The following is a 16,080-nucleotide window of genomic DNA, read 5'->3' on the forward strand; positions in this document are numbered from 1 at the left end:
TTACCACCCACAACTCAGAACCCTCCCTTCAGAAAACTCTGGAGAGTTCTACATTCTAATACTTGTTAATCTCCTTTATAATGGATGATTACGTTATGTGAAAAGAACACCCTAACCAAGTCTTAAGGATAGATTAGTATGCAAGAGATGAGCAAGCTAAACAGCAGTTTTAACACTACATGTATTTTTTTTTTTCTAAAGACGTACATTTAGGACATACATTATACAACACACTATTTTTTGATCCACAGGGCTAAATCATTGTTGCCTTTGAAGGTAACCTCACACTCTTGGTGTTTTATGCAGTTTTGCTGTAACTGAGTTTACTGATTCTAATAGCCCTGCGGCAATGGAAGTTGGAAATAATTATATAAAGTTATATAAATGTCATTTGTCTGGAGGAGTGGCCTAGTGGTTAGGGTGGTGTACTTTGGTCCTGGGGAACTGAGTTCAATTCCCATTTCAAGCACAGGCAGCTCCTTGTGACTCTGGGCAAGTCACTTAACCCTCCATTGCCACATGTAAGCCGCATTGAGCCTGCCATGAGTGGGAAAGTGCGGGGTACAAATGTAACAAAAATAACTCTTCAAAAATGTAGCAGAATATGATGAAACTTGGTATGTGGAAAAAAACAATGAAAATATAATACAGGTTTTTAAAATGGGTCAAATCATACTGGTAGTTCCAGAGAATTCCCCACCACCACCACGTCCCAAAAAAATATGGGCCACTGCTTTTTCTATGGGAGGAGTTCCAGTTTCTGTTGCATAGAAACTTACATAAGTGAAACATAACAGTAAGGAAATTCCTTCTTTCAAACTGCATCTTCCTGTTCTCTCAAACTCTCAAATAACCCCCCCCCCATAAAAAAGTATTACCTTGTACAAACGAATCCCACCCCCAAACACTAACCATACAATTGCCCCACCACTCTGCAAGCTGTCTCACCTACCTAAATTGCCTCTGTACAGCTGCATTAACCCTTTTCAAACCGCCTTCATCCCTATGAATTACCACCCTCAAATGCCCCCTCAAACTGTACAGTCCCAAAAATAATCTCTTCAACTGCCTTACCACCCTACTACCTGCCCCACCCCAAAAACTGCCCCCAGAAATTTACCAACCCCCCCACCCCACAAATCACTATCCTGCAAACTGACCCTATTTATATTGTATCACTTCACAAACTCTGAAATCTCCTCAATCTAGCCCCACAATTGCCCCACCACTCTAAAAACTGTCCCACACACAAAAAATAACCCCAAAGGGATGGGATTTTATATGCTGCCTTTCTGTGGTTACAGTCAAAGTAGTTTACATATTATATACAGGCGCTGATTTTTGTACCTGGGGCAATAGAGGGTTAAGTGAGTTGTTCAGGATTATAAGGAACTGCAGTGGGAATTGAACTTTGTTCTCAGGGTGCTGCACTAACCATTAGGCTACTCTTCCACACTATTTCTTGTAGTGGCCCCATCACCCAACAAAAAATCAGCCCCTCAGAACTGATCTACTACTCCAATAAATTCCCCATCTGCCAAAAATCACCCTCACTTAACTACACCACCACGCAAAGTGTTCTAGCACAATGCATACTGTCCCACTCCCCAAAAAATACCCCCCCCCCCCACCAGCCAGCAAACACACACTAAGGTGTTGGGAAGAACATCTTTCCCAACAGACTTCAGTATGTCGTAATACAAGCCTGTTATCTTTTTCCAGTTTATTTTAATTTAAATTTCTACTTACCTAAGAACCTTTAAAGAACTGCAGTTCTGTCGACTATTGGGAGAAAACACAACAACATAATTTCTCATATGCTTTAGAATGTTCAATGTTTTAAGAACGAAACTATTTTGCAATAGCCCCAAGAGATTGTTTTACTAATACTGTGCACTGACAAGAGTCTTAATTGTATGATGCTTTCACAATACATGGAAACATTCATTGTTTAAGAGATTGTTATTCCTTCGTATAAGTTTAGGAAAAAAAGTGCCTTTATACCATTTTTGAAACTCCAGGCCTCTTAAAACCTTTGTCTGCTTTTTCATTATTTGTTTCCTATGAATTATTCAAGGGGGGTGTCATTTAAGGTAAATAGTCTATTAAAATTTGAAAATTTTGTGTTTAAGTTTAGGTGCAACATGAAGTGTTACATACCTTCAATTTTAGCTGAACAGAATTGCAAGCACTCATGTATTATTAGGATAGAAAGCATTTGTTGTTAGTATTCTGGAGACTGCCATGGATATTTGAGCTTAGCAGTAATAGACCCCCTTTGTCATTCTGATGTTAGTAAGCATTATGATGTTTGTACATAAATCAGCCTTTTCATTGTTTTGAATCCCAAACCACCTTTTTACATTCAAATCCACATCTGAGTTAGCAGAACATATTTGGTTTTACAAGCTTTAGCAATCTCTTTTTTTGTTTATGCTTTACCATATTGTATATTAGTCATCATGCAGTCCCTCATAAAAGGTACAATTTTCATAGAAATTTCTGTAAGTAAATTGTGTACCTGCAGGAAAAAAAAAACCTCTTTAAATATTTGCCATGGACTTTCTGAACAGAAAACAGATTAACTGTAGGTGGGTTCTGAAAACGCAAGCATAGGGATTTCATTTTGCAATCGCTATACCTTTTTTTTTTAATTTAAGGAAGTCCATTTTTTTAACATGACACAAAGTAAAGCTACTACTACTACTACTTAGCATTTCTATAGCGCTGCCAGGGTTACGCAGCGCTGTACAAGTTTAAACACGGGGAGGGACAGTCCCTGCTCGAGAGAGCTTAAAGCTAGCATACAATAACTATATAAAACATCTAATACACGATTTGCAAAGACAAGCATACAGTTGAACAATCAATTTATCTCCCATTCTCAGTTTTCACCCAAATCAGACCCTGAATTACAATCCCCCCTTATCTCATCCCAAAACCCATTTCCTAATACTCCCTCTCTCCCCCACTTTCTCCTTTTAACAAATCCCACAGCAAAAAAGGACATAACTAAGTAAAAGGATCCCACAAATTCTTCCACTTAGAAACATGTTTGAATCATACAGCCCTCATCTTTTCCATCTGGCACAGATACATCAACTGGGAAGACCACACTTGAAGGGGGGGGGGGGGGTTGACGACAGAGTTTTCCCAATATTGAGCCAATGTAATTCTGGCAACTATAAAAAACATTGGGGTATACAAAAGGTTTGAGCCAAGGTAAAATTGGAAGTTGGTCCAGGGAATCTGGAAACCCAACAAAATGTGTACTCTATATTGTACAGATTTCCAAAAAGATTGTGCTTTAGCACAAAGCCCCCAGATGTGGCCCATCATCCCCTTCTCTCTGCACTGCCTCCAACATAGTGGAATAATATTAGGATAATGCTTCTGGAGGCAAACAGGTGTAAGGTACAAATGAAATATCAATTTATATTATTGTCCTGTAAGTTAAGAGCCTTGGTACAGTTTGCTGAGGCTGCTTCCATCTTCTCCCACACCTCAAAAGCAATATAAACTCCCAATTCCAGTTCCCATTTCTGTCTGTGTGCCCCATATAGTGGATACTGATCTCGCAAGAATCAGTAAAGAATCAAAACCAGTTTTTGTGTGAACAAAATATCCTCACAGATCTCTTGCAAACCTGACTTCTTGAGAAGGAACATGTCCTTAACCTGTTTCTTATTTAAAACAAAAAAAATGTGTAAACTGTAAATAAGCAAAGTAGTGGTGTTGGGGCAATGTATATGTTCTGTCCCTTCTGTGACACAAGTCCCTTTTACATCCAAACCTGGAATGGCCCTGGTTCCATCCTGGTGGGAAATGTATATTATGAACAAATGAGTTATGTGAAGATAACTGAAAATCTGGCTTAGGGTCCATATGGTCTCAAATCTGAAGTGTAGTATGGCCTTGAGGAGGGTTCTATAACATGGCAATGACTATAACTGATGGAAAAGTGTTATGCCTCCAAACATGATCCAAGAAATTACAGACTGATGAGACTAATGTCAGTGTCGGGCAAAATGGTAGAGACTAGTATAAAGAACAAAATTATAGAGCATATACATATGCATGAATTAATGAAACAAAGCCAACATGGATTTAGTGAAGGGAAATCTTGCTTCACCAATCTACAACATTTCTTTGAGGAGGTGAATAAGCATGTGAATAAAGGTGAGTCAGTTGATATTGTGTATCTGGATTTTCAAAAGACATTTGACAAAGTACCTCATAGAAGACTCCAGAGGAAACTGGAGAGTCATGGGATAGGAGGCAGTGTTCTGTTGTGGATCAAAAACTGGTTAAAAGAAAACAGAGAGTAGGGTTAAATGGTCAGTATTCTCAATGGAAGGGTAGATAGTGGGGTTCCCCAGGGGTCTGATCTAGGACCGCTGCTTTTTAACATATTTATAAATGATCTAGAGATGGGAGAGTAACTAGTGAGGTAATTAAATTTGCTGACGACACACAGTTATTCAAAGTTGTTAAATCACAAAAGGATTGTGAAAAATTACAAGAGAACTTTACGAGACTGGGAGACTGGACATCCATATGGCAGATGAACTTTTACCCCTAGTATGATAGCATCATCATTACTATAAAGATTAGTATAAAAAGTCTTAAAATGCTCACAAATTGAAACCTCAGTTAATATTTTTCTAGCAGGACCCCTAAGGTTCCATATCGTTTTATCTAGCCACTTCATTCAAATTCAATTGGCTAGCACACAGTTGACTTTACCCAATTGTTCATTCTATGTCAACTTTATCAAAGCAATACTGATGGTCTATCTCAACCTAATGGAGATGTTCCAATTGTGCTAGACACATCTCAGTTAACAATTAAAGAGAGGGAGGAACTTTATGTTGTGTTTCCAGCTCATGAATTTGTTGTTGCCACTGAGCTAGCAATGTTTTTGCTGGGCAGCTACTTTGATAAAATATCCTCTAGAGACCATTTTCAATGCATCCCATAAATTGCCAAGGGAGGGTCAGAGTACAGATTATGCAACGAATAATCAATAAGGAGCTCTTTGTATTCTAACACAACCTGCTCATCATTCAGCAAGCTCTTGTTTCATGACCATCTTAGATCGCTAGAATCTTCAGAAAAATCAGGGATCATAGCCCAACAAGGAGCATGGTCTGAAAAAGTAACATCTCCAATTTGAGAAGTATAGTGCTTAAATCTTAAGGACCCATCCACTAATAGATGATCTATCCAAGAAAATGATGCTTGAGAAGCTGAATAAAAGGCATAATCATTGTCCTGAAGATGAGCCTCCATACAGCCCAAGGTTAACAAGGGCTTTAGAGGCCTTAAGTGCTGCAACAGAGCTAAGTTCTGTGGTATCTAAATCTGAATCCCACCAAGCATTAAAATTTCTCCCCTCCCCCCAGCACCAATATACCCTTCTGAAATGTCATAAAAAAACAGAAATGCTGAAAAAAAAAGTCAGTTCGTCACAGTTCGTCACATAGACAGTGGCTAAAGTTAAGGTACGATCATTTGACCTGCTCTTTGGCTTTCAGGTCTTGATGAAACAATGTAACAATACCACTGTTTTTTGCTCTAGTAGCCTCAGACCTGAATACAGGCACCAGATAAGTCCTATGATACAGAACCACCTCCTGCAAAACACCACTTGTGATCGCAAGTGCCTCGATTCACGGAGCAAACATTGATATTTAGTAGGCAAGTTAAGGCCCTTGACATTTGAGGTTAAAACCTTAACATGTATCATCTTTTAAACATAATAAAGATAGCAGAGAGCATTTCGTAGGAAGACCACTACCACACTCAACCCACTAGAATATCCCAACTCTTTCTCCCTCCTTCCCTCTCAAGAGACTAAGCATGAAACTCCCCAGGTGCAGAGAGGGTAACTAGGGAGGAAACAGAAGAGAAATGACCTAGTGATCCAGAATTTTACACATCCAACACCCCTAATTCCCCACAAGTTCATTCACATACTCAAGCAAACCCTCATACAATTCAGAGAAAGCAGGATGTTCAAAAACGCCAATTTCCAGAGAATGAGGGAAATCCATTCTTGTAGCAGGCAGGTTGATTGAAAGAAAAGTCACACAACTAATAGTAAAAGCATCAAATAGTCAAACTGCAAAATCAGTAGATATTATAATAGGATGCCAAAGTACTATAAGCATCAATCACCAGCAGAGGGTTTCTTCTGTTGCAACCTGGAAAGTCTCTCAGGTAATTTCTACCAATGAGCCAAAGTTTGGTGGGTCTCCATCACAGGCCCTAAAAACACAGCAGCTCAACTGGGGTGCCCTGACCAGACCCAACTCTAAGACATGCCACCAGCATCAACTGAACATAACGCTGTTTCCCAGCTGCTACAAAGCATAGATTAAAAGGAAAGCCCCAGACATATTTAATTTTTTCCAACACAAGAACATCCAATACAGGCCTCACCTTATGTTTCTCAACCAGTGTAAATGATGAAACATCCTGGCAGATATGTATCAAAGCATCTTGATAACGAAGCTGGGTACCCTGCCTTCTGCCATAATTTCTCCTTTAATGCATAACTAGCAAAGTGAACAATTATGTCTCTAGGCTTACTATTAGGTGCAGCTTTCAGAGCTCTATGAGCTCTCTCAGGTTCAAATATACTGGGGTGCTCCTCTACAGTTGACGACATAAATCTTGCACTATACTGGGGACATCTTCATGGTCCTTGAATTCAGGAATTCCCCAAAAATGCAGGTTCTTCTGATGCCACCGATTTTCAATAGCATCAATTTTATATTGTAATTCCTCATATTTAGAGCTTAATTGCACTATTTGTGCAAGTGCTTCTGAGAATACTTCCATTTGGTTGTCAAAACCTGCTTCCAGATCTTTTAACTCACAATGAATATTTTCTGTTTTTTCCAGTAACTCAGAGCGCATTACTTTAAGCTGTTTGGCAATGAGCCTAAATATCTGTCACGGTTGTGCCCAGGTCCCTGGCTCGCAGTCACCTTGGTCCCCAGGGTTTAGACCTGGGGAATGCTGTGAATTGATGGTTTACCGGTTCCCGTGTTCCAGAAGATATGTTGGTCCGGTCCGGATCTTCCAGCTCTCCAGATTGTTTTGGGAGTTTTTTGGAACCAAGCAGCACCCATACCTGGTGAACTCCCTTGTGACCTGCCTTTATTAACCACCTGGTAAGGTTCCTAGTTGCCTTGCAACAGTGTTCTTCAGAGGTATTCCTTTGCTGTGAGTTGTTTCAGTGCCTTTGTACTTTTAGTCTTTGGTGACTTTGTCTCTGCTTGGCTACTGGACTGTTACTGGACTATTCTTCTGCTTGCCACCTGCCTGACCCGGCTTGTTTCTGGACTATTTGTTTGCCTGCTGTGTCCCTGGAACCAGGGGCGTATCTGCGTGGGGCCTCAGGGGCCTGGGCCCCCGCAGATTTTGCCCTGGACCCCCCTACCGCCATCAACCCTCCCCCGCTGCCGTTCTTACTTTTGCTGGCGGGGGACCCCAAACCCCCGCCAGCCGCCCCGCGGTGTTTGAAATTCATCTTCGGCCTCCGTGGCCGTGCTGTTGTGATAGGCGCTGTTGAAATCCACTTCGGAGTCTGACGTCGTTGTACGTTGTACGTGCTGCGACGTCAGACTCCGAAGTGGATTACAACAGCGCCTATTCACAGCAGCACGGCCACGGAGGCCGAAGATGAATTTCAAACACCGCGGGGCGGCTGGCGGGGGTTTGGGGTCCCCCGCCGGCTGAAGAAGAAGTTTTTACGGCAGCGGCAGGTGGAAGCAGACCTCGGCTGGCGGGGGGTTGGGGTCCCCCGCCAGCAAAAGTAAGAACGGCAGCGGGGGAGGGTTGGCTGCGGGAGGGGGGTAGAGAGAGTCATTGGTGGCGGTGGGGGCTCGGCGGTCGGGGCTCGGCGGCGGGGGGGGGGGGGCTAAAATGTGCCCCCTCCCTCTGGCTCTGGCCCCCCCTACCGCCGGAGTCCAGATACGCCCCTGCCTGGAACCCAGTGTGTTTCTAGTGTTTCCTGCTGTCTGTCTGCCTGCTGCTGTGTCCTGCTGTCCAGCCTTCCTATTCTGTCCGGTAAGTCCTGCCGGCTGCCTGCAGCCCGGAGCTTAACTCTGGCTGAAGGGTAGCTAAGTGTAGGTGAAGCCTCGCCCCGATCCACTGTGTTCCACTTCTGGTCTGCCTTGTCTGGTGTTTGGGTGATTCTCCTGCCACTGCCGCTCCTCAGCAGTGGTCCAAGGGCTCACAAACCTAGTTCCTGCTGTGTATACGTGACAATATCACTTTAATTCCCCTGTTGCTTCCTTAGCAGATGTCTCATTGTCTCTCCCCCCCCCCCCCCCCCCCCCTCCAAGGGAGGACTCAGCCTTCAACTTACATGAAAATGCACACTGTGGGGAACCATTTTGAGGCACAATCTTACTCCCATATCGAAGAACAGCTTTTGTCATGTCATGAATGTCCGCCTGTCTGGTTTTAGATGTCATCACTGATAAGCAAGTATTTTCACAGTGAATAGTACTAAGAAAGATGTTAGGAATGTATGCAAATAGCTCAAGTCACCAAGGGGGAATGGGAGCAAAACTCCTAAGCATTAATCTAGGTCAGTGACATCACTTCCTCCTTCCATGCCTTCTTTTTAAGAATTTAACCTGCATGGTTCTTAACTGCAAAGTATGTGAGTTAACAAAAATATCTTGGTGGCAATGAGGCCTGCAGGGAGTTTCCGTTTGAAAATTAGCTTGTAGGCCCATAAATAACAAGTAACTGTGAGTTTGCAAATATTGGCACTTCCCTGAAAATTGGCTTTATAATATAAATCAAATAAAAATAATTGTATTACCTTAGATGCAGCTATGAATTGCCTATTTCTGACCATACTTCTTGACGGTTTCAAGACTGAAGATGATATCATATGTATGATACCCAATTTTCATAATTACAAAGGATAATTTTAATACGTTTCCCCCAAAATGATCTGACTCAAAAACGATATGATTCTTTTGGAAATTTATTTATTTATTTGTTTTCAGTATTTATATACCACCTAGTCCTAAGCAGTTTACAATTTTCTTTTTCAGATACTGGAAATTATTTTAAGACTAGTGGAGTTGTTGACTCAGGGTAAAAGGCACTACCACGGGGCATGTTCAGGTGTCCCTTGGTAGTTTTGTGCTACCCACGTGCTAAAAAATAGAAAATATTTTTTTAGCTCTGGGGGCGGAGAGTAGATGTGCCCAGCACTAATCGGTTAGCACAGCTACATCGCCTTGCATGATTAGCGCGGGAACCCTTACTGCCTAGAAAATAACTGTCAGTAAGTGCTGACGCGATAATGGGGAGCTTAGTGCATCGCCAATAATAGACAAAATGGAAAATGGGTCCATTTTACTGTTGTGTTAAAAGTGTCCTCAGCACACAGGAAAGCCCTGCACTGGGGATAGCACTGTACACTTTTTACAGCAACTCAGTAAAAGGGCCTGAGAGAAAATAGCTGTACGAACCATAGATCTAAAGGTTTCATAGAAAAGGTGAATCTAAAATTACCCCTAAACTACATACTTCTGAAATTTGGATTCTATTCCCGTTAAGCAATACATAAAGAAAATCATGTCATTCTGAATGGCTAACAACCAATAATTCAGTTTTAGCCAGATTCTGAGCTAACTCTTTCTAAGTCATGAGCTAACTCTATCTAAGTCATCCAGTCTTTAAGGACTAGATTCTATATATGATGCCTTAAAAATCGACACTGAAACAAAATACTCCTAGGCGTATTCTATAAAGTATGCCTAAATTTAGGCTGTATACTATATACAATAAGCCTAAATTTCCACGTGGTTTATAGAATACACCAAGTGTCCATCCACATGTTGCGGGCAGTTACGCCATGTAAAACTTGGTATAAATGCCAACACCTAAATTAGGCACAGGCAGGGTATATTCTGTAAGAATGCACATAGATTTTAGAAATGCCCACCCATTCCATGCCTATGGCCACACCCTCTTTTCAACTATGTAACTTAGAATTTGCACACATCACGCTATAGAATACGTTTAGACAGTTCTTGTAAATTCTAATTAATGCCAATTAGTGTCAATGATTGCTTGTTAAGTGACAATTATCAACATTGATTGCCTTGTTAAGTAATTAAGTTGCATGTGCAAATACAGAATATGACTGGATTTGTGCACACAACTTAAGTCGCGCTATATAGAATCCCAGGGTAACTGTCTGTAACCACCGCTGGAGTTTGTTAAAGGCAATCCAATATTCAGCAGAGGATAACCAGCTATCCCTCACTGAATATCCCCAGTTAGTAGCTAATGAATAGCTGGTTATATCACGAGATATAACTGGCTATCCACTGATTTTTAAAGCGGGTTTCTTGGCCATACTTGGCGGTGTCAAGCCATGGAATACCTTTGGCCAGTTTGAAGATAACCTGCTAAGTCTGAATATCAACTTAGCCGGTTATCTTCAAACCAGCCAAAAATAACCCAGATATTCAATGCGGTCACCGAAAACGGCCTGGAATTGAATATCCAGGCTTAGCGCAGACTGTAGGAGTTGCCCAGCCTAACTCCTGCAGTCTGAATATTGGCCCCTTAATCTAAAATACCATGTATTAACAAGTCACACAACTGATTAAAGGAATATGCTCACTAAAAACACCTTAAAACCTGCATATATTAACTACATTAACCTAGTAAAATAAGAGCCTAAAACATGCCAGCAGAAGAAAGGAGGTGTTGATGCCCCTGTATAAATCATTGGTGAGGCCACACCTAGACTATTGTGTTCAGTTTTGGAGGCCATATCTTGCTAAGAATGTAAAAAGAATTGAAGCTGTACAAAGAAAAGCTACGAGAATGGTATGGGATTTGCGTTACAAGACGTATGAGGAGGGACTTCCTGACCTGAACATGTATACTCTGGAGGAAAGGAGAAACAGGGGTGATATGATACAGACGTTCAAATATTTGAAAAGTATTATTCCGCAAATGAACCTTTTCCGGAGATGCGAAGGCGGTAAAACGAGAGGACATGAAATGAGATTGAAGGGGGGCAGACTCAAGAAAAATGTCAGGAAGTACTTTTTCACAGAGAGAGTAGTGGATGCTTGGAATGCCCTCCCGCGGGAGGTGGTGGAAATGAAAACGGTAACGGAATTCAAACATGCGTGGGATAAACATAAAGGAATCCTGTTCAGAAGGAATGGATCCTAAGGAGCTTAGCCGAGATTGGGTGGCAGAGCCGGTGGCGGGAGGCAGGGATGGTGCTGGGCAGACTTATACGGTCTGTGCCAGAGCCGGTGGTGGGAGGCGGGACTGGTGGTTGGGAGGCGGGGATAGTGCTGGGCAGACTTATATGGTCTGTGCCCTGAAAAGGACAGGTACAAATCAAGGTAAGGTATACACAAAAAGTAGCACATATGAGTTTATCTTGTTGGGCAGACTGGATGGACCGTGCAGGTCTTTTTCTGCCATCATCTACTATGTTACTATGTTATGCCTTCCTCTGGCAGTCAAATAAAAAAAAGTGTGCCTAGTGCAGGAGTGAAGCACAGCTTACTGGTTCAGACTGCTGTAGAGAAAGGGAAAAAATATATACATATGAAGTGTGTGCAGTGCTAAATGTAAATCTAATGCCCAAATTAAGTGATTGCAAAGTAAGAAGCCTTAACCAGTTAAGAATGCCATAACTGGTTAGCCTGAGGCACCAAAACAGGCCATCTAATCACTGTGGACTAATAAACCATGCTATAAATGAAACTAAGTCTTAGATGGAAAAAGAAATCTGAGGAATGAAGCAGACATAGCTCAATGTTATTCACATCCATGATTAGCTTATGTGTGATTAAAAAAAAAAAAACAGGGGGAAACGGAACTGATAATTGGTACACCTTTAAACCTGGTTAACCTTTAAAACGGTCAACATTTAAAACCAGTCAACATTTAAAAATATCTGTCTTTGGAAATATATTTATTAAAAATTCACATTGCTGTCTGGTATATCAATGATAGGAACGCAATGTAGCCAGCGTAGGATCACTGAGAAAAACAAATGCAGCCAAAACCCACCATATTTAAATACATATGTATGACTATCATACATGTGAAAAAGACTACGGGCCCTGTTTACTAAGGTGTGCTAGTGTTTTTAGCGAGCACTAATGCTAGAGATACCTATATATTCCTTTGGGTGTCTCTAGCATTAGTGCATGCTAAAAATGCTAGCACGCCTATAGAACAGCTTAGTAAATAAAACCCTAAAACTGTGTGATTGGTAAAGATAACCGGACATAAAAATAACTGGTTATGAAACTAACCAGTTATCATCTAAACCAGCTACAAAATGAGTGAGAAATATATTTTTTAAAAACCCAGTACTAAAATAAGAGCACAATTACACACTGAGTTGAGCATAATGAGATCCTTGGGAATAAAAACAGATTAAGACATAGCACGCCTATTACTTTAGGATAATGGTATAGCATGAAACTATACACTCATAGACTGTAACACAGCCAACACAAGCATTGTGGATCAGGTGTTTGGAGAGAACAGCGGCACAGCATCTGAATATAAAGCAGATACCCAAAAAAACTTAGGCACCTTGAGGCCAATATTCAAAGTGTTTTAAGTGGTCAGGAGCTTCTCCTGCCCGCTTAAATAGCATCCAGCCACCTAACCGGGGATATTCAGTGGCACTTAACTGGACAGTGCCACTAAATATTCCCTGAGACTGCCTAAACAAAAAGCGGGCAGGTCGGGGGCAGCACTGAGGAAGAGCTCCAGGTTATGCGTGTGCTGGCATGCATAGCTAAGCGGCTTCATTTAGGACAGCTCAATGTGGTGATTTCTGAATATTGGGTCGGCACTCACATAAATTTAATTTTTTTAAACTAAACTCCGGAGCCCCCTCAAGCCCCTCCCCCAATGCTCTCTTCTTTCCCTCCCCCTCCCAGCCCCCACATCAAGACTCTCACCCCTGGAAGACCCCCCTCCCACCCAGCCATGCAGGCAGGCCCTCCCTCTGGACCTACGTGTATCCCTATTGGTCCAGCGGGGTCGTTGGAGGCAGGAGGGCAACCCTCTCTTTCCTGCCCCTTGTGGCTTGGTCTAAACATAAAATAAACATACCAGTAAAGTAAAGGATAAAAATAAATCTTCAAACTAGAAGACTAAAATGACCCACCATATACAATGTTGTCTTTCTTACCAGAAACGTCCCAAATTCCTTGTTATGTCTTGCAGTGGAATAAATAACTGGACAACAAAAAAAACAGAAACTAAACTGAAAAATCTTTAAAATGATGGCATACTACAAATGCCGAATGTGCCTTGAAAAATGAAATATGTGAACTCTGATGGAAGCTTGCAAAAATATAGATGCGCTTACAGAGTGTACTCACCATCAACAAAAGAGCTTTAAGTGATGACATACCACACACTTTAATAGACACAAATAGACACAAAATAAAAAAAAGTACATCAGGCTTATTGGGAAGCTTAAGGTGATAGAAAATATCCATTGAAAGAATGAAAATAAACAATCCTAGTTTTAATGAATATGGAGCAGTATAAAAATAGTCCTTTGCAATGCAAAAACAGATAGCAATTTTTGATTTAATTTCATAGCAATCTTTTTTATAACAGGACAGCATTTATAGTCAAATGCATTCATTTATGTGATGTATTTACAATTCAAATTACAATTATAAAATTCATTTGTTTATAAATTCAAATTGCAGACTCCAGGGTAACATAGTAAAGCAGCGAAACTAATAATGTGGATGCGTAATTTGGTTATTTTGCAGTTTACATTTATACTGACAGGAGATTGCTGTGCAAATGTCTGGCTAAAAGGGCCCAGGAGGTGTGGGGAAAATTTGACAGGAGAAATCTGAAGTGTGTAGTCCAGTGAAGAATTAAACTACTGGGAGTAATAATATGGGCTGATGCACTCAATATAGCAGTAATGCCCTCAGAGAAGGGTAGGAAATAATTCCGTTCCTATAGGCTGCTTGAAAGCTAAATACAGTATGACAAGAAATAGTAGCCGTATTCATTATGTCTGATTGCTAATTACCCCTCTGAATGATTCAGCGATGCCTGCTACTAGATAATTAGTTTAGTAATTTATGACTGCAGCACAAACTAGTATTTTCAATGCAAAGATTCCACTACAGTTCAAATAGTTCTTCTACTTTGATTCAGTTTAATTTGTTTCTTTATCATCCCGCTAGACCAGTCTAGACCAATTGGTTGTGTCCCTTCCCGACCAGCAGATGAAGTTACAGATACTGAACTATTCCAGCGATATTACCAGTATAAAAGCTTATACAGCCTGGAATTCTCCAGCATTTCTTTACTTACATTAAGCCCTGACTTCCCAGGATGCAGGGCATGGCTTTCATCCTTAAGGTTGAGTAATTTTTTAAAGAACTTCTATTCGTTCAGCCAGTGTTAAAGTCTTACAGTTGCGCGACGACGACAATGAAGACAACTCCAGTGTACACTCTAACAACATTCTTTCGCTTATTCTGCCTGTGGCAGTTAAAGGGGCAGTAAATTTGAAATCTTGTTGGTTGTCACGCACCAATCGGCTTCCATATTCTGTGCGCACACTTATGTGGATTCTTTCCTGCAGAGAAGAGGTCTTAAACCATGCATATAAGCAAATATTGCACTTATCAGTGGTTCACTAAACCAAAGTTTGTCACCATAGAAATTGATGGCGCCAAAAACGAGACCGAAGTACGGCATGCAGTTAAACAGAGCATGCGCTTATACAACGTGCACTTAAATGGACTGCACTGTATGTATATATATATGTGGGCATGCACAGGAATGGAATTTGGATGCAGTACAGTCAACAGATTTTATTGAATATTCTGTAATACCATCTCACACATATCGGAAGTTAATGTTTAGTATAGTAGAACCTACACTCTGGAACACCCTGCCTACACTTTTACGCAAAGAGCCCTCCCTCCCCTTATTCAAAGCTCTCTTAAAAACACTTTTGTTTCAGTCAGCTTTTAAAATCTGAACCATTTGCTAATGGGCTGGACTGCTTTAGCCTTAGGATCCTGTGAGATTTAGCAGGGTTATCTAATCTTTCCTATTTATATTGTACTTCTTTTCACTTTTTGTAATTTTGGTATATGTACACTGCTTTGATGGCACAGCCCTAGGTGGTTAATCAAATAAACATAACCTTGAACCTTTAATGCGTAGATTATAATATTCCTTATTTTATGTGTATACTTACAGAATGTATGTACTACCATTTCACCAGTCCTCAAGCTGATACCATAACATAAGAGTAGCCATACTGGGTCAGATCAGTGGTCCATCTAGCCTAGTATCCTGTTTTCCAAACAGTGGTCAAGCCAGGTCACTATTATCTGGCAGAAACCCCAAATTGATGCAACACTCCATACTACAAATCCCAGGGCAAACAGTTGTTTCTCATGTCTGTCTCAATAGCAGACTATGGACTTTTCCTCCAGGAATTTGTCCAAACCTTTTTTAAATCCAGATACGCTAACCGCTGTTACCACATCCTCCGGCAAAGAGTTCCGGAGCTTGCATTAATGCATGACCTGCAACAAAAAATAGAGGACACACTCTGAAAAGCTACTAACATTAACTCTGGGCTTAACGCACTTTACTCCATGTTAAGCCCAGATTTTAGCACACTTTAGTAAATGGGCTCATTAATTTGTTAATTTTGTTTGCTATGTTGCAGCTCAAGATCTACCCCTAAGATTTTGGTTAATGCAGTGCTATGTATTGAGTACATGAAACCAGTAGAGATTGTTTTCAAACTCTTAGAAACCTTTAGTGAATTGACTCTAATATATGAGAATCTAGAGGGGGGAAATGGCTATTCTGAGTGGTTGTGTTTGAAGTGAGCTCTGCAGCTTGGTTGGTCATGTTGGTCTAAATGACTCCTTTGGGTTTTGTGTTGCCTGTTAAAACAGGAGCCTTTTGGATCACTTTGAATTGTATGTTTTTGAACTGTTTGTTGCCAGTAGAGACTGGAGTGACAGATTACTGCCCGAA

General features: G+C 41.0%; 1 protein-coding gene across 1 annotated transcript in view; it reads left to right on the plus strand.

The window, feature by feature from the left end:
- The window catches only part of RALYL (RALY RNA binding protein like), an 815,331-nt gene that overhangs the window by 291,127 nt on the left and 508,124 nt on the right, over positions 1-16,080 (plus strand). The window lies entirely within an intron of this gene.

This window comes from Microcaecilia unicolor, chromosome 1 (assembly GCF_901765095.1).
Source record: "Microcaecilia unicolor chromosome 1, aMicUni1.1, whole genome shotgun sequence".
NCBI classification, from domain to species: Eukaryota; Metazoa; Chordata; class Amphibia; order Gymnophiona; family Siphonopidae; genus Microcaecilia; species Microcaecilia unicolor.